The sequence below is a fragment of the Scyliorhinus canicula genome, chromosome 1, assembly GCF_902713615.1.
Source record: "Scyliorhinus canicula chromosome 1, sScyCan1.1, whole genome shotgun sequence".
NCBI lineage: Eukaryota > Metazoa > Chordata > Chondrichthyes > Carcharhiniformes > Scyliorhinidae > Scyliorhinus > Scyliorhinus canicula.
Genome location: NC_052146.1, coordinates 31573621 through 31594772, shown reverse-complemented (window position 1 = coordinate 31594772; position 21152 = coordinate 31573621). Strand labels below are relative to the sequence as shown.

The 21152-nt window shown below is 50.5% G+C and overlaps 1 long non-coding RNA gene across 1 annotated transcript in view; it reads left to right on the top strand.

Moving 5' to 3' along the window:
* The first annotated feature begins 678 nt into the window (after window positions 1-678).
* Window positions 679-21152, top strand: part of LOC119955169 — a 58489-nt gene continuing 38015 nt past the window's right edge. Inside the window, exons 1-2 of the long non-coding RNA XR_005458406.1 lie at window positions 679-866; window positions 7701-7914. This is a non-coding gene — a long non-coding RNA (uncharacterized LOC119955169). The remainder of the gene's footprint in view (window positions 867-7700; window positions 7915-21152) is intronic.

Here is a 21152-nt window from a genome sequence, read left to right as displayed (position 1 = left end):
TGCTGTAGAGAGGGGCTGCCATAACCTCACAGTGACTGCCTCTTCTCCTGAAGGCGCTCTCCCAGTCAAATTACATCAAAATACCCCCCCCCCCCAGTCAAATTACATCCAAATACCCCCCCCCCCCCCTCACCCCTCACCCGTTCGAAGCAAACGACTCTAAATTGTAGAGGTGGCCAGAGAGAATGGAGACTATCATTTGAAACGGTTGGTGCATTTCTGTTTTAAAGTGGCACCTCCTGGGTTTGAGACCCCTTCAAGGTCACCAGCTTCCCAGTAAACAAGAGCAATCAACCTCCGACCTTCCTCAAAGACAGGATCGGTAATAACCTATTGGAAACCGCTGGCACACTCCTAGATTAAAAATATCCTGGCCTTGGCCTGGGGTCAAAAGGTGCCTTTCCGACAATAAATCAACGTGGAGCTCAGACCCGGTGCAGCAGGTGATCAGATCATTCAGGGGGGGGGGGGGGGGGTTAGGATGATAGCTTGTCAAGTGCTCACAGGGAAAAAAGGTGAGTAAGCGGGTGCTGGTAATAGTGTCACACAACAACACCAATTAACAGGATTTGGTTGTAAAGAGGACTTCCCCTGTAAACAGGAAGTAAAGGATGAGTAAAGGACATCTGTCAAAGTGCTGGGGGGGGGGGGGGGGGTGGAGGACGGTGGAGAGAGAGGGTGAGGAGTGGGGAGTTATCTATCATTGATTGCCATCTCCTGTCAACATCAGGTGATTAAAGGAAAGCAGAGCAACAGCCAAATTGTAATAACATCATAAATCAGAAAAGCAGCATCATTTCGGATTGAGCAGGGAAAATGTTTGACTGACGTTGGCTGTGCGGCTATCTCAAAGCGTGAATAATCAGGTAACCTTGGGGTTTTTTTTTATTCATGATCATCATACGCGTTCAGTTATTAAACATTTAGATGACCAATGTTCTAGGCTCCCTCCTCAATGGAGGAGCTGGAACGACACCAAGCTGCCTCCTCGGCCTCCCCCCGCTCCAAACGGCTGAAGCCGGGGGACTTCTGACAATTCAAGCTGACATTCCTCAGCACCCAGGGATGTGCCAAAATCAACTGCAGCGAGGCTTGCCTTGGCGTCTGTCCAAAACTAGGCCACAGCAGCGAGAGTGAAAACATTGACACAGCTGGGGCCCCCGAAGCCTGCTATTTTCAAAAAGATCTGTTCAGAAGTCAGCACTGTCCCCCTGCAGCGTGGTACCCGCGAGATCCCAACTCAGCAGACAACCGGGACTGCACACTGAGAGGGAGAGGGTGATCTTGTGGGGTGTGGTGAATTATAAACACTAATAATCCACACTGTATTGTACAACATGTGCCAGTACTTGTACTAGATCATGTGTAGTTGCGCGGCTCTACCCATAGGGGGAGATTGAGGACCGAGCTGCCTCCCAGCCTTCCCACCCCAAGCTAAGCTGGACCTTGAGGAGCTCTAACCAACTTTGCAGCAGGGCGTACCAAATGCTGGCAATCTCAGTGGCAGCACAATGTCCAGACCACAATGTCCTCCCAGAGGCTGTGAACTGCAGTTTCAGAATAACAGAGAAATTATCTGCCATCTAGACAAACAGGGAAAGGGGGCCCAGACCTCTGCTTCAACCTCTTGGTAACTCAATGGCTCTTCATTTGTTTCCCCAAAAATCAACAAAAAAAAGTGGACAGTGGCTACAGAAATGCAATTAAACCTGCCGCCCAAGGCGCTGGGCGCTCCATTTCCATGCTCAATACTGTTCTATGTTCTATGTAATACTGTGCGGACGATTCATCAACCAATTAGCAAACGCACTAACCAGCGCAAGCCAATAGCGATAACAATTCTAATATGTTTTTCGTGTTTTCTGTGTGGGAGTTTACGTCCATGTGGATATTTGTGTCTGCACCTTTACATGGGCTTGTGTGTGTATGTCTGCCTCATTTCATCAGTAGGATGGACCAATGCATGCCAGAGGCCCCAGTTTCCATCCCTGATCTGCAGAATAGTGGGGGGGGGGGGGGGGGGCGGCAAGAGGTCTTTTTGACTTCCAGTCGCTGTCTTATGACTTGTGCTGCAACGTGAACATGTGCCCCCCCCCCCCCCCCCCCCCCCCCCATGGCCGTTGCTGAAATCTGAATAGGCTGTGAACTGGGCTGGCAGTGAAGAATGGCCAAACGGTTGGGACACCAGAGGGAAGCCAGTCCTCTTGAACCACTGAGTGTGGCTCAGGGTTTGCAGGAGAGAGGAAGGAAATCAGGAGATGGAATTCCCGGCTTAGTATTTCTCTGTTTCTTTCCACCTCCAGCATTGGAGAAACTCAACAGCACACACAACGATGAACTCCTATCCCTATTACCCAGGATAGTCTCATCAATCTTAAACATGGTTGTTTAAAACTCCACGCTGTGAGTCAGAACTAGAAGCATCGTCATCTGATTTCCTCATCACTATCCAATGTGGAACTTAGAAAATGAAGAGTGGATGCTGTGTTCTGGTCATTTGTTGCCTCATGATGGGAGGAGGGCTCCTGTCATAAACTTGTCTTGTTTCCTGGGTCAAGGTTATTAAGGGCACAGATGGGTGAGGGCAGTAAATTCTGGTAGTGCTGGACAATGACTGGCACTGCTGTGTCTGTAAAGATGGAATCTATCCAAAAGTGGCTGTGAAGCCCTGAAGGTGAAGAATACTCACCGTTTTGAGCCTTGAACTCAGCCAACGCCTATATGACCAGCGCTTGAGGAATGTGCAGACGGGGGAAAGGCCTAACCTTCTTCCTCCATACCTCCATAAGGGGTTTGCATTTCTACACTAGGAGCTTCCTCCATCCTTACCCAGGTATCCCATCAGTCAACAGGGACAGAGGCAATAAGCAGGGAATTTGGACAGCACAAGGGATCACCTTGCTGGCAGTTACCTCCAGTGGGCAGTGGAGAGGCGGCCAGCAACCTACCCAAATGGGGCAGGAGGAGTAACATTTGGGGTCAGGGTGATGCAATGGTAGACCTCATCATCCAATATCCCCCACATTTTCTGTCACAATCCAGCTGAATTTTGAGGTGGGACCATCCAGGAAAATTCACCTGGTGTGTGTCTGTGCGGTATACCCATAGAGCTCAGAATTGGAAGACGGTGTTCCTGAGGCTGGTATAGTGCGAACTAGTGCAATTGTGATATTATTTGAATTGCACAGGGTGAAACCTTTTCCAATTAAGAAACTAAATCCTGCATCTATTTCTTTTCTCCTCACAAAAATAGTCTTCTTGCCATCATGTTCAACGGATTCTATTCCATAATTGTATTAATTGAGCACATTTTAAACACGGTTCAATACTCCAAGGTATTCCGTTTCCCAACTAACTCAGGCTGAAATGCTTTCACTGCTGCCTTTCCAGTCAACACCAAGCAAGGCCTGTGAGTGTTCAAGAGATTTGGTTACAAGATGCAACAGGCACTCAAAATAAATACCGAAATAGCCGAATAGCTAATGATTGCATCGGTTCCTAAAATAGAAGCGAACAAATATAGTGCCAAAGAATGGCAGCTGCATTAGATGAAGCTGAGATCACACTTCAATGTGGCTGTGGCAAGATTCCTCGCAGTTCAGGAACGCTAAGGTTTCAATGTTGAATGCCAAACATGCTTTATATGATTAGCCAAATAATCTGAAGTTCTGAAGATGAGTCACGTTCGACTCAAAACCTTAACTCTGCCCCTCTTTGCGCAGGTGCCGCTAGACTTGGTGAGTATTTCTGGCACTTTCTGTTTTTCTTTCAGATTTCAAGCATCTGCAACATTTTGCATTGATATAAGCAGCACCAATTCTTAGCTGGCATTCACGCAGTTAGCAGTATCTGGCTGTAGTAATGAAATCTGAGTAATGAAATCAGAAGGACAGATGGAGGACCAACAGCGCCACGGGTGGGTCAGTACTTGTCCTTTCAACTCCAGAAACTGCAATCAAAGTGAAAGAACCAAACCTTGACCCAGTTAAAGAGAGCATTGAAAGATCTGACATGATGACTCCAGTCTCACGCCAATGCTTCACAGTGGCAGGGTCTCAGGTTTGATTCCCCGCTGGGTCACTGTCTGTGCAGAGTCTGCACGTTCTCCCCGTGTCTGCGTGGGTTTCCTCCGGGTGCTCCGGTTTCCTCCCACAGTCCAAAGATGTGCAGGTTAGGTGGATTAGCCATGCTAAATTGCCCTTAGTGTCCAAAAGGTTAGGAGGGGTTATTGGGTTACGGGGATAGGGTGGAAGTGAGGGTCGGTGCAGACTCGATGGGCTGAATGGCCTCCTTCTGCACTGTATGTTCTATGTTCAGTGTGGTTACCCTTGTGACAGCACGGGACACACAGGCGGGATCAATTGTTTTCCCAATGTGGCTCAAAGGGTATGAGCTCCCTCGCTAACTAATGGGCTGATAACCATGATATTTAAAATGTTGGCCAGAGAGGAACCGACCGACACAGAGAGAGGACCTGGTGAGGTTCAACTGGGCCCCTTGTAAATAGCGTTCTCATAAATAAAAGTCTTTTGTTTACTCATCTGACTCCCCTCACCTTTATTAAAACCCATACTTGCCTGATGGGAAGTGGCCTAGGAAGTCATTCAGTTTTATCAAACCTCAGAGAACGACGAATAGGCAGTAAGGGCCAGCCTTGCCAGTGATGCCCACAATCAACAAATATTTTTGTTTTAAATAGGAAGTTTTGTTCTATTGGCCTTTTTCATTGATACATTTCAGTCAGCAAGGCCCAATTTGAATCCTTTTCATGAGATAATCTCTGCATCAGGAACCAAGAATTCTGATGTATCATTTTGTACAAATCCATTTCTAAATAGTCATTTGATGCTGATAAAAGGAGACATGTTAAAGCTTTTCGTCTTTCAATGATCAGGACACTTCACAAGTATAAAGGGAAACCAACAATTTATACTGTAATAGAAGAGAATGCTGATTGGTTGGCAAGTGGACTCTGTGAAGACTTTGCCATGTAGAGTGCACCAGCTACTGGAAACTGACTGCCAAGCATTGTTTGAAATTCAAACCTGGCAGCTTGACACTAATTAATCAAGACACTGCCCTGGGAAATGAATCAGCAAATGGCTATCACTTATTTTGTTTAGCTGAAATGGGTGCAATGTGTGTGCATGTTCATTCTGTCTGCAAAGAACAGGGCCGTGTATTAATATATGTAGCTTCCAGTTCACGCAAGTGCATCACACTGTGAGCCTGACTGATAATCTTAGATTGGTTGTCAGCGTAATTCTCAGCACACTGAGGATTATTTGGCAAATGCTGTCCAATTGCAGAATCATACCTAATGCTTCCCCTGTGTGTTCAGTTTTGCTTGCTCAGGCTGGATGGGCAGGTTCTGTACCTTGCCCACTGCAAACAACAGCTGGGACATGCTGTTTGATACAATACAACAATCTTTGGGATGTATAGTCTACATGCCCAGTGTCCCACTGACACTGAAATTCATATATCACATTACTCATTTGCAGATAGGCAGAATGTTTATTTGGCTTGACGGCATCATCCTAGTAGTGACAAATGCCCACTTGTGTTGCTCCTGCATAGTAGCAGTGTGAAACAGCTAGCTTCACAAAGTTTTAAAATATCTTGCCCGTCCAGGGTAATCTGAGATAGATGGGGCACGTTTCAGGGCCCGTTCATGACTTTGCATGATACACGACACAAAATGATCTGATCAGGGTAGCTATTATTCCACAGGATGCCTTTCATGTGACCATATTTAAGCATCAATCTTGTAGCGTTGGAAATGTAATAATCCCAAAGCGCATATTGACCATTGAAGATGGACTTGTGGTAAACAGTGGTAGAGAACCACCCGGCAGATTTCCCAACTAATATGTCAAGGAAAGGGAGTTCTTTTCAGTGCTCCATTTCAAAGGTGAATTTGAGCAGAGGATGGAGCTATTCAGACATGCAAGGCAATTATTACCTAAGTTGTGCCTTGAAACATACCATCCAAATATCAGAAATATGCAAGGAGACAGAGGTTAGGTGTTATTCCATCAAAGGCACGTTTCTCACAGAACCCAACAAAGACATTTGTGAGAGCTGATCTTGGAGAGGATTCCATGGCAACACCATTTATTTGGCCATACATGGTGTTATTAAAGCTGAACTCAACTGCACATGTTCCAGTATTCATGTGTTCAATGAATACTGATTTGTGCAATGGTGGTATGCCTAGATCACCATGATGTAGTGCTGCAGCACAAATATCTATGGCTTCCTTAAGTGGAACATTGGTGAATAGGCTAGCATTTGAGCAACATGGATGTGGCATTGTTTTTGATATGCAAGTCCTGTATAGCCTTCGCCAATGTGAAGGAATTCTTCACCGCATATGTGGAAAATTTGCTTAAAGCTGCTTGTAACAATTCGCCCAGCCATTTAGCCAATTCATGTTGTGCAGTATCAGTCATAGATAAATTAAAGGAATATCACTGTAGTGTGTCTTGAGCAGCCATACATATGTGGACGCAGCGAGCTATGAAAATGAACCTGTCATATAAATCACACAGCAGCTCATCACTCTTACACAAGTCCAACAACATTTTTTTAGTTTTCCAGCAAGACAGTCTGGTCATGTTGAGCAGCTGGTCCTATGGATACAAATTTGGACCCATGATTAAGAATGGCACGCATTTTGTTGGCATGGTCACGCTTGTTAAGGATGACTATTCCTGTCCCATTGTCAGAGTTATTGATGTGTATGCCTGGGTTGGGCTCAAGGCTTCACGACATTGTAAGACATTATCTTTGCATGTGAAAGTCATCCAGGTCATTTGGAATCCTATATATGCGCGTGTTAGATTGGCTACGCTTGTTTTCAAGGATTCAGCATCTTCGGTGGATGCTGGTTTCTGGCGTGATAGTTGGGAGAAGAGGAGTTCGAGCTCAGCAAATTTACTTCCTGTTTCATACAATCATAGAATCCCTACCATGCAGAAGGAGGCCATTCAGCCCATCGAGTCTGCACCGGCCCTTAGAAAGGACACCCTATTTAAGCCCATGCTTCCACCCTATCCCTGTAACCCAGTAAACCTACCTAACCTTTTGGACAATAAGGGGCAATTTAGCATGGCCAATCCTCCTAATCTGCACATCTTTGGACTGTGAGAGGAAACTGGAGCACCCAGAGGAAACCCACGCGGACAAGGGGAGAATGTGCAAGCTCTACACAGACAGTCACCTGAGGCCAGAATTGAATCCGGGAGCTGTGAGGCACCAGTGCTAACCATTGTGCCACCATGCTGCCCCGTTGATTTGGGATGAAGGTGCGCCAACATTGCAGCCACGCACAAGGAGAAACTCCTGGATTTCTGAGGATATGTGATCAGAGAGATTTGTTACCTGTTTAGTGGAGTTGGTAATTACATTGCCAAACCACTTTTGTTGAAGTATCCTTCGCCTCTTAATTAATGTTTGAAATTTGTTGATTTTAGTTGGTTTGTTACAGTAAAAGGTTTAATATAGTGAAATCCTGTCCAACAGTTTACTTTCTACCGGACCGTGGGCAATCCTTCCTTTGAAAAAAAGTTATCAGTCTCTGTGGGATTCGTTACAAATCACTTATATAAAAGTTTGTCAACCTCAACCATAAGGAATAACTGTAACCCTTAAAAATGGCTGGACAATGTATTGTGCACAATATCTCTATTCCCCAGAAAACATCTACGGGATTTATATAGACACAGATTTCTGCGGTTACTGAGCTGGAAAAAAAAAACAGAAGATGGGGCGATCTCAGCAGGTCTGACAGCAACTATGACATCACCCACCCACCCCACCCCAGTGACTCCATTCTGGAAGGTGAGATGAACAGTTTCAGTGGCATAACAGAGGTCACTATCAAGACATGTAACTGGCAGCTGCAGGCAGGTATGTCTGGTTCATTTATTATATTCCCAACCATCTTTATAATGCATTGTATCCCTTGGGGCCCGATTTTAACTCTCGTGTAAGTGAACGGGTTTTGAGTCAGTTAAAATCTCACCCAAAGTGTCACTACATTTTGCTAAGTTTAAGACCAGACTGGGGAGAAGATTTTTGTGCAGGGTAAAGTGAGTGTTCGACGATTAAGCTTTGCTCCTGGGAAAACCAATGAAACGTCAATAATATTGAGTGGCAATGGGGATTATTTTAAATCTTGGCAATGGTATATATACTGGGTAATATTGAGCCAGGTGCCCTTCCACACCTCACAGGCATCAATGGAATGGAGAATTGTTTGGGGTGAATAACTAACAGCCAAACTGATCTCTCCCATTCCACATCATTGACAGAAGCAAAATTGAAAATAGATCCTTAATTTTAAACATTGAAATTTACATTTTTGGACTTTCCAAACAGGCTACTTGAAATCCAGAACATTCAGCCTAGATTTAGCATTCAGCAACACTCAAGGACATATTTAATGGAGGTGATGTTTGGAGAGCTAGTGAGAGCCTTGTGCAACCCCTTTTCAGAAGGGCTCATCACTATCAGGGGCAATCAGGCAGTGGGCCTTCCCTGAGATCAAGTCCCCTCTGCTGAGAGCTGCAGGCCAGTTAACAGCCAGCAGTTCTTCATTGCTTGGCCCTGTCACTGTCACGTGGCAATGGCTGGTGCCGGTACAACACCCCCCTGATGCCTTGGGTTGAGGAGGAACCCAGGCACAAGAGGGAGGAAGGGGTTAGTTGCAGAGTGGAGGTTTTGGGGGAGGAAGATACAAGAGACAGCAAGGGCAGGCGAGGGGGGGGGGGGGGGGGCTTTCACAGACCTCCCAATTGCTGATGCTGAGTCTCTCAATCAGGCAATGAGTATTGTTGGATGAGGGACCCAACCCTCCCACCACTGCCTTCTCCTACTGCCTGGTGCAAGAGGCTGACCCACCCAACTGCCATTCAAGCTCTGTGTGCAGTTGGAAAATGGGGACAAAACATGTCCATCAAGTCTTCCCCATACATTTAGCAAGGCCTGGGGAACCTCTTCGACATTGGGCTCCCCACTGATTTATGCTGGGCACATAATACATAACATCTAGTTGTGCAGAGTATACAAAGTCAATGCTGGTTACTAATAGTCCACAAAATATATGAACTTTACTATACACCATGTTCAGAAATGACAGCAACAGCAGCACAGGTTCAGTTGGAGAGTGGGTAGTGAAACAAGCTGGAAGCCAAAAGAACACTCGGAGTATAGTGTTCGATTCTGGTCGCCACACTACCAGAAGGATGTGGAGGCTTTAGAGAGGGTGCAGAGGAGATTTACCAGGATGTTGCCTGGTGTGGAGGGCATCAGCTATGAGGAAAGGTTGAATAAACTCGGTTTGTTCTCACTGGATCGATGGAGGTTGAGGGGCGACCTACAAAATTATGAGGGGCATAGACAGAGCGGATAGTCAGAGGCTTTTCCCAGGGTAGAGGGATCAATTACTAGGGGGCATAGGTTTAAGGTGCGAGGGGCAAGGTTTCGAGGAGATGTACGAGGCAATTATTTTACACAGAGGGTAGTGGGTGCCTGGAACTCGCTGCCGGAGGAGGTGGTGGAAGCAGGGACGATAGTGACATTTAAGGGGCATCTTGACAAATACATGAATAGGATGGGAATAGAGGGATACGGACCCCGGAAGTGTAGAAGATTTTAGTTTAGACGGGCAACATGGTCGGCACAGGCTTGGAGGGCCGAAGGGCCTGTTCCTGTGCTGTACTTTTCTGTGTTCTTTTGTTCTGTGTTTGTATTCGGCCTAAGTGGCAGGAGCCAGCAAAGCCCAGTCACTGAGGAAAATGAGTTGGACCATCTTATCAAACATTTTGTCTGGGCATTTTCAAGGTGAGCATTTTTGGTTGTGAATCAAAAACGAAAGAAAAGAAACCTAACACCAAAGGATAGTACAGAGAAGGTGACCTTTAAGCTGTGGAACCTGGGTTCGATTCCAGTGATACTGATGGGATCAAAGTCCTCGTTGTCTGCCTGCTCTGAGGGTCCAATAAGGGTTTGAGTCATCTGAACAAAGCCTGTTGTGGACAAAGTCACACAACTGCACAACACGGCTGTAAAGGGAACACAGCAGCTGGCTGTGGGGAGAAGCAAATGTCACCCAGGACAAGTAAGAATGCTCTCCAGAGGCTGAGACACTCTGTCGGGGTTGTGGTGCAGCTCAGCTAGACTCTGCCTCACCTGAGAGTGCCTGCTGCTGACACTGGCCCAGCATAGAAAGGATTTCACATTCTGTTAGTGCAATGGGTGCCAAAGCACAACTTGTATTTTTTTTTAAAAAGCTCTTACACCATGCAGGCAAACCATTCCAGACTGAAAAAAGACATCACGGGCCTGAATAATTTCCTTCACCTCCCACACAATACTGAGTGGGGTACATTAGGTAAAGTACAGTGTCTGGGCAAGGGTTCTTCGCTCCTTTAATGCCTGCTGTCACAGCAAGACCCTTGGCAGCTCTGAAACAGTCACTTGACACTGCTCCACACCAGCAGACAATCAAGATGTTAGCGGCCTTCGGTTTGAACCTTGCAACTCCAATCTATAGTTTGTGCTCAGAGATCATTGTCTACCCTGGAAAATCAATCCTGAAAATTTCCCGCTCTCTCTTTGTGATAATTGGTCACCTCGCAGAAAGGCACATAAATTATTGCATGCAAAATTTTTTTATTTTTGTTTGATTTATGTAGAAAGGAAATTGAATGTTATTTGTCTAATGCTTTTCAATGATGGTGCTCATGGGAATTGCTGCAGAGAACTAAACAGACTTGTCAGGATGAGTGGCTGGCCTGAATTCTTACATTTTTATTTAATTGTCAATCAGGCCGCCGTTGAGACTTGTTCGGGAGGGTGGACGCAGTGGTGGGGGGGGGGGGGGGGGGGGGGGGGTGGGAGGGGGGCAGAAAATCCCCAATAAAATATCAATGGGTCAGCAGCAGAAAGTGCAAAAAAAAATGAGAGAGAGAAGGGTGAATAAGGAAAATCTTTCCATGCTGCACATTTCAGTGTTGGACCTCCTCTTGCTACAAGCTGTTTGACCGCTTTCCCCTCTGGGAGATGAATCAGACAAGCCTCGCTCGCTGCTCTCAAATCCCCGAGGCATTTCCTGTCCTCAAGTCTCCAGCCCACATCCCTCAGCCAATTAAAATACATGATCTCACCTTGGATTAATGAGAACACCTCTCCCTCTCTCGCTCTCTCTATCCTGCATGTTTCTCTCGCCCCTGCACCTCGCGCGGAAGAAGTTTCTTAGGTAAAAGGAACAAGTGTCGTCTGAGCTGATGGTCAGTTCTCAAAAGCTGACCAAATTTCCCTTGAGCCAGAGCACTGAGCAACAAGACAGAGGTCTGTCAGCATTAGAGAGCACAGTTAAGCATACAACCTGTGCCCAGCCATGCTCCCTTTTCGAGTTGGAGTTTGTTGTTACCAACATACATATTATACAAGCAGAAACACACACACACAGGAGATTCCAGATAGGCTGACTGATTTATTGTGAAGTCTAATCATTTTTCATGTTATGGTCCACGTGAAAGCCCTGAAGAATTTTGGCCTTGGATTTAAAAATAAATATTGTTACAATCGTATCGAATGACATCGTCTAATTTAAAAAAAAAACACAATGTGATTATTATTAATAATCATCCACCAACTAATCAATTCATCGTGGCCAGTGAGAAGCAACGGCAACTTTAATAAGCAGCATTAACTGAACCAGAATAATTAACTCTTTCACTTGCCTTTCTTCTTTAAGTGAACAACCAATTGTCCATTCTGCCAGTTCCCTTTCGTTTTTCAGTCTACTTATTCTCTGCCGTGAATCTAGTTACATGGCAGTTTCACACATACTGGGCGCTCTCCATTCCCTCAACTGAGCACTCTTTACATGTAAACCCATCAAATATTAGCTTAAAGATAAGTTAAGCTTAACCCTTTCCGTGATTTTTTCAGGGTCAGACGCCAGTGGTCAATACAGCCTGCTTGTGCTTTCTCTAACACAAGTGCACTTCCCCAATTTTAACTGACCAATGGCCACTACATCTGAGCTTAAGAAACTCAGCATGGTGGCACAGTGATTAGCACTGTTGCTTCACAGCTCCAGGGTCCCAGGTTCGATTCTCGGCTTGGGTCACTGTCTGTGCACGTTCTTCCTGTGTCTGCGTGGGTTTCCTCCGGGTGTTCCGGTTTCCTCCCACAAGTCCCGAAAGACGTGGTTATTAGGTGAATTGGACATTCTGAATTCTCCCACAATGTACACAAACAGGAGCCAGAATGTGGCGACAAGGGGCTTTTCACGGTAACTTCATTGAACGATGGAGGATGAAACTTGCCATTTACTTGTTTGAAGGGTTTGCGAGTGATTGGAGACCATGCTGTTCCCTTCTACACTCCAGACAGGCAGGGGGATTGAGGCCGGCGCAGGTGCCACATAAGCTGGTGATGAGTGCGCAGCCCTGCAATGCCTGGACTATTGCACACTGCTCTGCTTCCTCTATTCACGGCCCACTCTCTAATACAAGCAGAAAGGCCGACACTGACCTGCTGTAACCACATGTGGATGACTGGCACCTCCGCCCATGCAATGGCGATTCTGTAAATCCAGCTGAAGGAGTTGAGGAAAAGAAGAGATTAGTGAGAATGGATCCTTTGTTTTCCAGCTTGTGTGTTATGAATGAATGAGTGAATGAAGTGCACGGTAGCACAGTGGTTAGCACGGTGGTGTACTGCAGTGCAGGTGGAGAGATGGTGTGCGGCAGTGCAGGGGAGAGATGGTGTGTAGAGTGCAGGGGGAGAGATGGTGTGCAGCAGTGCAGGGGGAGAGATGGTGTGTGGGAGTGCAGGGGGAGAGATGGTGTGCGGCAGTGCATGGGGAGAGATGGTGTGTATAGTGCAGGGGGAGAGATGGTGTGCAGCAGTGCAGGGGAGAGATGGTGTGTGGGAGTGCAGGGGGAGAGATGGTGTGCGGCAGTGCATGGGGAGAGATGGTGTGTAGAGTGCAGGGGGAGAGATGGTGTGCAGCAGTGCAGGGGGAGAGATGGTGTGTGGGAGTGCAGGGGGAGAGATGGTGTGCGGCAGTGCATGGGGAGAGATGGTCTGCGGCAGTGCAGGTGGAGAGATGGTGTGCAGCAGTGCAGGGGGAGAGCTGGTGTGCGGCAGTGCAGGGGGAGAGATGGTGTGTAGAGTGCAGGGGGAGAGATGGTGTGCGGCAGTGCAGGGGGGAGAGATGGTGTGTGGGAGTGCAGGGTGAGAGATGGTGTGCGGCAGTGCAGGGGGAGCGATGGTGTGTAGAGTGCAGGGGGAGAGATGGTGTGTAGAGTGCAGGGGGAGAGATGGTGTGTAGAGTGCAGGGGAGAGATGGTGTGCAGAGTGCAGGGGGAGAGATGGTGTGCGGCAGTGCAGGGGGAGAGATGGTGTGTAGAGTGCAGGGGGAGAGATGGTGTGTAGAGTGCAGGGGGAGAGATGGTGTGTAGAGTGCAGGGGAGAGATGGTGTGCAGAGTGCAGGGGGAGAGATGGTGTGCGGCAGTGCAGGGGGAGAGATGGTGTGCGGCAGTGCAGGGGGAGAGATGGTGTGTGGCAGTGTAGGGGGGAGATGGTGTGCGGCAGTGCTGGGGGAGAGATGGTGTGCGGCAGTGCAGGGGGAGCGATGGTCTGCGGCAGTGCAGGGGGAGAGATGGTGTACTGCAGTGCAGGGGGAGAGATGGTGTGCGGCAGTGCCGGGGGAGAGATGGTGTGTAGTAGTGAAGGGGGAGAGATGGTGTGTAGAGTGCAGGGGGAGAGATGATGTGTGGCAGTGCAGGGGGAGAGATGGTGTGTGGCAGTGCAGGGGGAGAGATGGTGTGTGGCGGTCAGGGGGAGAGATGGTGTGTGGCGGTCAGGGGGAGAGATGGTGTGCGGTGGTGCAGGGGGAGAGATGGTGTGTGGCAGTGCAGGGGGAGAGATGGTGTGTGGCAGTGCAAGGGGAGAGATGGTGTGCGGCGGTCAGAGGGAGAGATGGTGTGTGGCGGTCAGGGGGAGAGATGGTGTGTGGCGGTCAGGGGGAGAGTTGGTGTGTGGCAGTGCACGGGGAGAGATGGTGTGTAGAGTGCAGGGGAGAGATGGTGTGTAGAGTGCAGGGGAGAGATGGTGTGCAGAGTGCAGGGGGAGAGATGGTGTGCGGCAGTGCAGGGGGAGAGATGGTGTGCGGCAGTGCAGGGGGAGAGATGGTGTGTGGCAGTGTAGGGGGGAGATGGTGTGCGGCAGTGCTGGGGGAGAGATGGTGTGCGGCAGTGCTGGGGGAGCGATGGTCTGCGGCAGTTCAGGGGGAGAGATGGTGTGCGGCAGTGCAGGGGGAGAGATGGTGTGCGGCAGTGCCGGGGGAGAGATGGTGTGTAGTAGTGAAGGGGGAGAGATGGTGTGTAGAGTGCAGGGGATAGATGGTGTGTGGCAGTGCAGGGGGAGAGATGGTGTGTGGCAGTGCAGGGGGAGAGATGGTGTGTGGCAGTGCAAGGGGAGAGGTGGTGTGTGGCGGTCAGGGGGAGAGATGGTGTGTGGCGGTCAGGGGGAGAGATGGTGTGCGGTGGTGCAGGGGGAGAGATGGTGTGTGGCAGTGCAGGGGGAGAGATGGTGTGTGGCAGTGCAAGGGGAGAGATGGTGTGCGGCGGTCAGAGGGAGAGATGGTGTGTGGAGGTCAGGGGGAGAGATGGTGTGTGGCGGTCAGGGGGAGAGTTGGTGTGTGGCAGTGCAGGGGGAGAGATGGTGTGTAGAGTGCAGGGGGAGAGATGGTGTGTAGAGTGCAGGGGGAGAGATGGTGTGCGGCAGTGCAGGGGGAGAGTTGGTGTGTGGCAGTGCAGGGGGAGAGATGGTGTGTAGAGTGCAGGGGGAGAGATGGTGTGTAGAGTGCAGGGGGAGAGATGGTGTGCGGCAGTGCCGGGGGAGAGATGGTGTGTGGCGGTCAGGGGGAGAGATGGTGTGTGGCGGTCAGGGGGAGAGTTGGTGTGTGGCAGTGCAGGGGGAGAGAGGGTGTGCAGAGTGCAGGGGGAGAGATGGTGTGCGGCAGTGGAGGGGGAGTGATGGTGTGCGGCAATGCAGGGGGAGAGATGGTGTGTGGCAGTGCAGGGGGCGAGATGGTGTGCGGCAGTGCAGGGGGAGAGATGGTGTGCGGCAGTGCAGGGGGAGCGATGGTGTGTAGAGTGCATGGGGAGAGATGGTGTGCGGCAGTGCAGGGGATGAGATTGTGTGCAGTAGTGCATGGGGAGAGATGGTGTGCGGCAGTGCAGGGGAAGAGATTGTGTGCAGTAGTGCATGGGGAGAGATGGTGTGTAGAGTGCAGGGGAGAGACGGTGTGCAGTAGTGCAGGGGGAGGGATGGTGTGCGGCAGTGCAGGGGAGAGATGGTGTGTGGCGGTCAGGGGGAGAGATGGTGTGTAGAGTGCAGGGGGAGAGATGGTGTGTGGCGGTCAGGGGGAGAGTTGGTGTGTGGGAGTGCAGGGGGAGAGAGGGTGTGCAGAGTGCAGGGGGAGAGATGGTGTGCGGCAGTGCTGGGGGAGAGATGGTGTGTGGCAGTGCAGGGGAGGGATGGTGTGTAGAGTGCAGGGGGAGAGATGGTGTGTAGAGTGCAGGGGGAGAGATGGTGTGTAGAGTGCAGTGGGAGAGATGGTGTGTGGCAGTGCAGGCAGAGAGATGGTGAGCGGCAATGCAGTGAGAGAGATGGTGTGTGGCAGTGCTGGGGGAGAGATGGTGTGCGGCAGTGCAGGGGGAGAGATGGTGTGTGGCAGTGCAGGGGGAGAGATGGTGTGTGGCAGTGCAGGGGGGAGATGGTGTGTGGCAGTGCAGGGGGAGAGATGGTGTGTGGCAGTGCAGGGGGAGAGATGGTGTGCGGCAGTGCAGGGGGAGAGATGGTGTGTGGCAGTGCAGGGGGAGAGATGGTGTGTGGCAGTGCAGTGAGAGAGATGGTGTGTGGCAGTGCTGGGGGAGAGATGGTGTGCGGCAGTGCAGGGGGAGAGATGGTGTGTGGCAGTGCAGGGGGAGGGATGGTGTGTAGAGTGCAGGGGGAGAGATGGTGTGTAGAGTGCAGGGGGAGGGATGGTGTGTAGAGTGCAGGGGGAGAGATGGTGTGCGGCAGCGCAGGGGGAGAGATGGTGTGTGGCAGTGCAGGGGGAGAGATGGTGTGTGGCAGTGCAGGCAGAGAGATGGTGAGCGGCAATGCAGTGAGAGAGATGGTGTGTGGCAGTGCTGGGGGAGAGATGGTGTGTGGCAGTGCTGGGGGAGAGATGGTGTGTGGCAGTGCTGGGGGAGAGCTGGTGTGTGGCAGTGCAGGGGGAGAGATAGTGTGTGCAGTGCAGGGGGAGAGATGGTGTGTAGAGTGCAGGGGGAGAGATGGTGTGTAGAGTGCAGTGGGAGAGATGGTGTGTGGCAGTGCAGGGGGATAGATGGTGTGTGGCAGTGCTGGGGGAGAGATGGTGTGCAGCAGTGCAGGGGGAGAGATGGTGTGTTGAGTGCAGGGGTAGAGATGGTCTGCGGCAGTGCAGGGGGAGAGATGGTGTGTAGAGTGCAGTGGGAGAGATGGCGTGCGGCAGTGCAGGGGGAGAGATGGTGTGCGGCAGTGCAGGGGGAGAGATGGTGTGTAGAGTGCAGGGGGAGAGATGGTGTGTAGAGTTCAGGGGTAGAGTTGGTCTGCGGCAGTGCAGGGGGAGAGATGGTGTGAGGCAGTGCTGGGGAGAGATGGTGTGTGGCAGTGCAGTGGGAGAGATGGTGTGTAGAGTGCAGTGGGAGAGATGCTGTGTAGAGTGCAATGGGAGAGATGGTGTGCGGCAGTGCAGGGGGAGAGATGGTGTGCGGCAGTGCAGGGGGAGAGATGGTGTGTTGAGTGCAGGGGGAGAGATTGTGTGTAATGGGTGAGATGGTGTGCAGCAGTATACAGGATAGATGGTGTTTGATATTGCAGGGACAGTGCAGGGGGGAGATGATGTGCGGCGTTGTCGGGGGAGCGATGGTGTGCGGCAGTGTCGTGGAGCAATGGTGTGCGGCAGTGTATGGGGAGAGATGGTGTGCAACAGTGAGCAGCACAGTAGCACAGTCTGAGCATTATTGCTTCAGAGCGCCAGGGACCTGGTTTCGATTCCTAGCATAGGTCATTGCCTGTGCAGAGTCTGCACGTTCTCTTTGTGTCTGAGTGGGTTTCCTCCGGGCGCTCCGGTTTCTTCCCACAAGTCCTGAAAGACGTGCTTGTTAGGTGAATGGGACATTCTGAATTCTCCCTCTGTGTACCCGAACAGTCGCCGGAGTGTGGCGACTAGGGGATTTTCACAGTAACTGCATTGCAGTGTTAATGTAAGACAACTTGTGAAATTAATAAAGATTATTATTATTCGGGAATGGATGATGTTCGGCAGTGCAGGGGAGAGATGGTGTGCTGCAGTATTGTTGTGAAATGTTGTGCGTTATTATTGGGGAATGGTCTTTTTTTCCGTCCTACTGGTGGGAATGAGTGGTGTATGGTTAGACTGTTTGATGCTGGAAAAGTACTGGCACAGAGTGCCCCCTTGCTAAATTCTGCTTTTCCTCATATGTACATTGGATCCAATGGTGTTGTGACCATATGATAACTGGAGCAGAAGTCTCTACATCAGTGTTCTTCAAACTCGGGGGCGCGACCCGCGGGTGGGTTGCGGGCGGGTTTCGGGAGGGTCGCGGAGCCGTCCTTAACTGCGCTCCTGATCGTGCAAATCCCCACGCAGCAGCCAGCTTTTAATAACGCTGGCTGCAAGCGGCCTTTAAAATGGCCGCGAACATGTAAAACAAATTCGGCCGCATTGCGCATGCGCACCGATGATCGTGCGCGCATGGGCAGTGCGGCCGCTATTCTTTTAAACGGTCGCAGCTTTTTGTTTTACAAGTTTTTATTCATTTTATTCATTTATTTTATTCATTTAATTTTTATTTTTTAAATTTATTTTATTCATTTTATTTTTTTTACATGTTCAGGGGGTGTTTTATTCATTTATTTTATTCATTTATTTTATTTTTCAATTTTTTCATAAGTTCGGGGGGGGTTTTATTTAATAAAATTTTACGGAAAAAAATGCAGAACTTTGGACAGATGGAGACTCCACACTTTCCAACACCGGAAAGCTTCACCTTCATACAACAGGTTCCATTGGAGGAGCGTGTACGAGAGCCAAAGGGACCCAAAACCATTTCCTCCATTTTTATCAGCAGCAAACAAGGGAAGAGAAAATGGTGGGTCGCGAAGTTCGGCTGGCGTGGGTCGCGAAGGTCGGCTGGCGTGGGTCGCGAAGGTCGGCTGGCATGGGTCGCGAAGGTCAGCCGGGTTGGGTCCCGAAGGTCGGCTGGCGGGGTCGCGAAGGTCGGCCGGGTTGGGTCGCGAAGGTCGGCTGGCGTGGGTCGCGAAGGTCAGCCGGGTTGGATCCCGAAGGTCGGCTGGCGGGGGCCGCGAAGGTCGGCCGGGTTGGGTCCCGAAGGTCGGCAGGGTTGGGTCCCGAAGGTCGGCTGGGTTGGGTCCCTAAGGTCGGCCGGGTTGGGTCCCGAAGGTCGGCCAGGTTGGGTCCCGAAGGTCGGCCGGTTGGTAAAAATGGGACCCCAGAAACAAAGTTTGAAGAACACTGCTCTTCAGGAGCCTGAAGAACTGAGGAACCATTCCCTGGATAGTTCTTTGTCCATCCTCCTGTTCTCTCCAGCTGATTGTGTGAAAGCACCTGATGTCCAGTCGGGCTGTTTTTGAAGTAGGTATTCTTATCTCAACCAAAAACGCAAAACATCAGTCATAGGTGGCCTTGTACTCAGTGAGACACTGGGAGCAGCAGGGCTCTTTAATGGTTTATTGCAGCATTCAGGGAGAAAGTCTAATCAGAATTCAGTCTCTGCAATTACCTGTCACTCTCATTCTTGCTGGTTAACACATTAGTTACTTTGTTATTAGCCTCGCTTCACCAGGGGCCAGTTTTCATTAAAAACCCATTTAATTTCATCAAAGCATTGAATTTTGTGAGGGCAAAGTGTTAAGATTATTTTTATATTCCAATTTGCAAGAACACGCACACATTTTTAAGTTGAAAATCCTAGTAACTGTGCAACATTTTACTCTTTTAAAAATCCTTGTTGATTTTGTTCCCCCAATTCCTTTGTACCCAATCAGAAAAATTCAGATATTTTAAAAACAATGTCTTGATTTGTATCAGTACTTGTTACAGTAGACTGGAGGCACCATGGCTATCCCCATCCTAGCTTGGTGCAACATGACGGCCATTTGCCTGATGGGCAACCCTTCTCATATCTCAAAAATATACCATAGCATGACTGCTTTGAGCGAGCTGTGAGTGAAGGAGCCCGACCATCAGAAAGTTACAATTTGAGAGCGGGAGGATTTAAAAAAAAAAGGAAAAGACAGAGTCGGAGAAGAAGTGGAAGAGCCGAAGGCAGAGTGGAAAAATTACAGAAAAGAAGAGAATGTGTGGGAGAACAGGGAAGAGAAAATGGGGGAATGGGAGATCAAGGGTACAACGGGAAAAATGAAATGGTGGATGGGAAGGAGAGAACCAGGAAGTGGAAGAAAGAGAAAAAAAAAGGGTGCGATTCACCGTCGGCTGATGTCAAAGTCGTCAGGCAGAAAATGGCCTCCGATGCCAAACTCTCGGTAGGCGGCGGTTTGATGCCAACGGTTTGATGCCAAATCGGGATCTCCCGGTACCCCAAAAATGGTGTAAATGTGTCACTCGCTGCATGACGTTTAAACACCATTGGCATATCACTAGCGTGCCTGGCCCTCTATTCTCCGGGGCCTCCACGATTCACCGCCTTCGATGGGCCGAGTTCCCAACAGCGCGGTTCACTTGTGGTCTCAGCAGTCGGGAACCCGGCTGCGGACTGTGTCCAGCGCCGCCACGGTCTGCCGGGAGCTGTGCTGCTGGCCAGGAGGGCTTCCGTGAGGGCTGGGAGGAGTGTTGGGAGGTGTCTCGAGGGGCACTATTTGGCATGATGGGTCCGCACCTGGCTCCACGTCACCTGGGACCGCTGCAGGGCAACGCCCTGCACATGCGCAGCCACAGACCCGGCCATTCTCCAGCCGTATATTTTTTTTATTTAAAAATAAATAAATTTAGAGTGCCCAATTCATTTTTTCCAATTAAGGGCCAATTTAGCATGGCCAATCCACCTAGCCTGCACATCTTTGATTTGTGGGGTCGAACCCCATGCAAACACGGGGAGAATGTGCAAACTTCACACAGACAGTGGGCAAAATTCTCCCCAACCCGGCGGGGTGGGGGGTCCCGGCATAGGGGAGTGGCGCCAACCACTCCGGTGTCGGGACTCCCCAAAGGTGCGGAATTCTCTGCACCTTTAGGGGCTAGGCCCGTGCCGAAGTGGCTCCCGCTCCGCCGACTGGCACCAACGGCCTTTGGCGCCACGCCTATCGACGTCGGGGCTGGCCGAAAGGCCTTCGCCGGTTGCCGTGCGTCCACGCATGCGCCGGAGCGTCAGCGGCCTCGGACGTCACCACCAGCGCATGCGCGGTGGAGGGGTCTCTTCCGCCTCCGCCATGGTGGAGGCCGTGGCAGCGGCGGAAGAAAAAGAGTGCCCCCACGGCACAGGCCTGCCCGACGATCGGTGGGCCCCGATCGCGGCCCAGGCCACCGTGGGGGCACCCCCCGGGGTCCGATCACCCCGCGCCCCCCACTGGACCCCGGGGCCCGCTCGCGCCGCCTGCTCCCGCCGGTACAGAGGTGGCCGGAGAATCGCCGCGGGGGGCCCGCCGACTGGCGCGGCGCGATTCCCGCCCCCGACGATTCCCGGGTGGCCGAGAATTCCGGCAACGGCAGGGGTGGGATTTACATCGGCCCCGGGCGATTCCCCGACCCAGCGGGGGGTCGGAGAATTCCGCCCAGTGACGCAGAGCCGGGATCGAACCTGGGACCTCAGCATTGTAAGGCAGCAATGCTAACCACTGTGCCACTGTTACTGCCCTTCCAGCCATTTATATCATGGGTGCAGGAGTTTTACTCAGCGTGGCTGCTAGCCCCTCACTGGTCACAGGATCGGTGAGGGTTCGGCGCCGATTTTGTCGTCGTAGAACACAACAGTTCCCATGCAGGCGTCGGCACTTAGCCTCCAAAACAGTGAATCCTGCCCAATAAGCGGAAAGA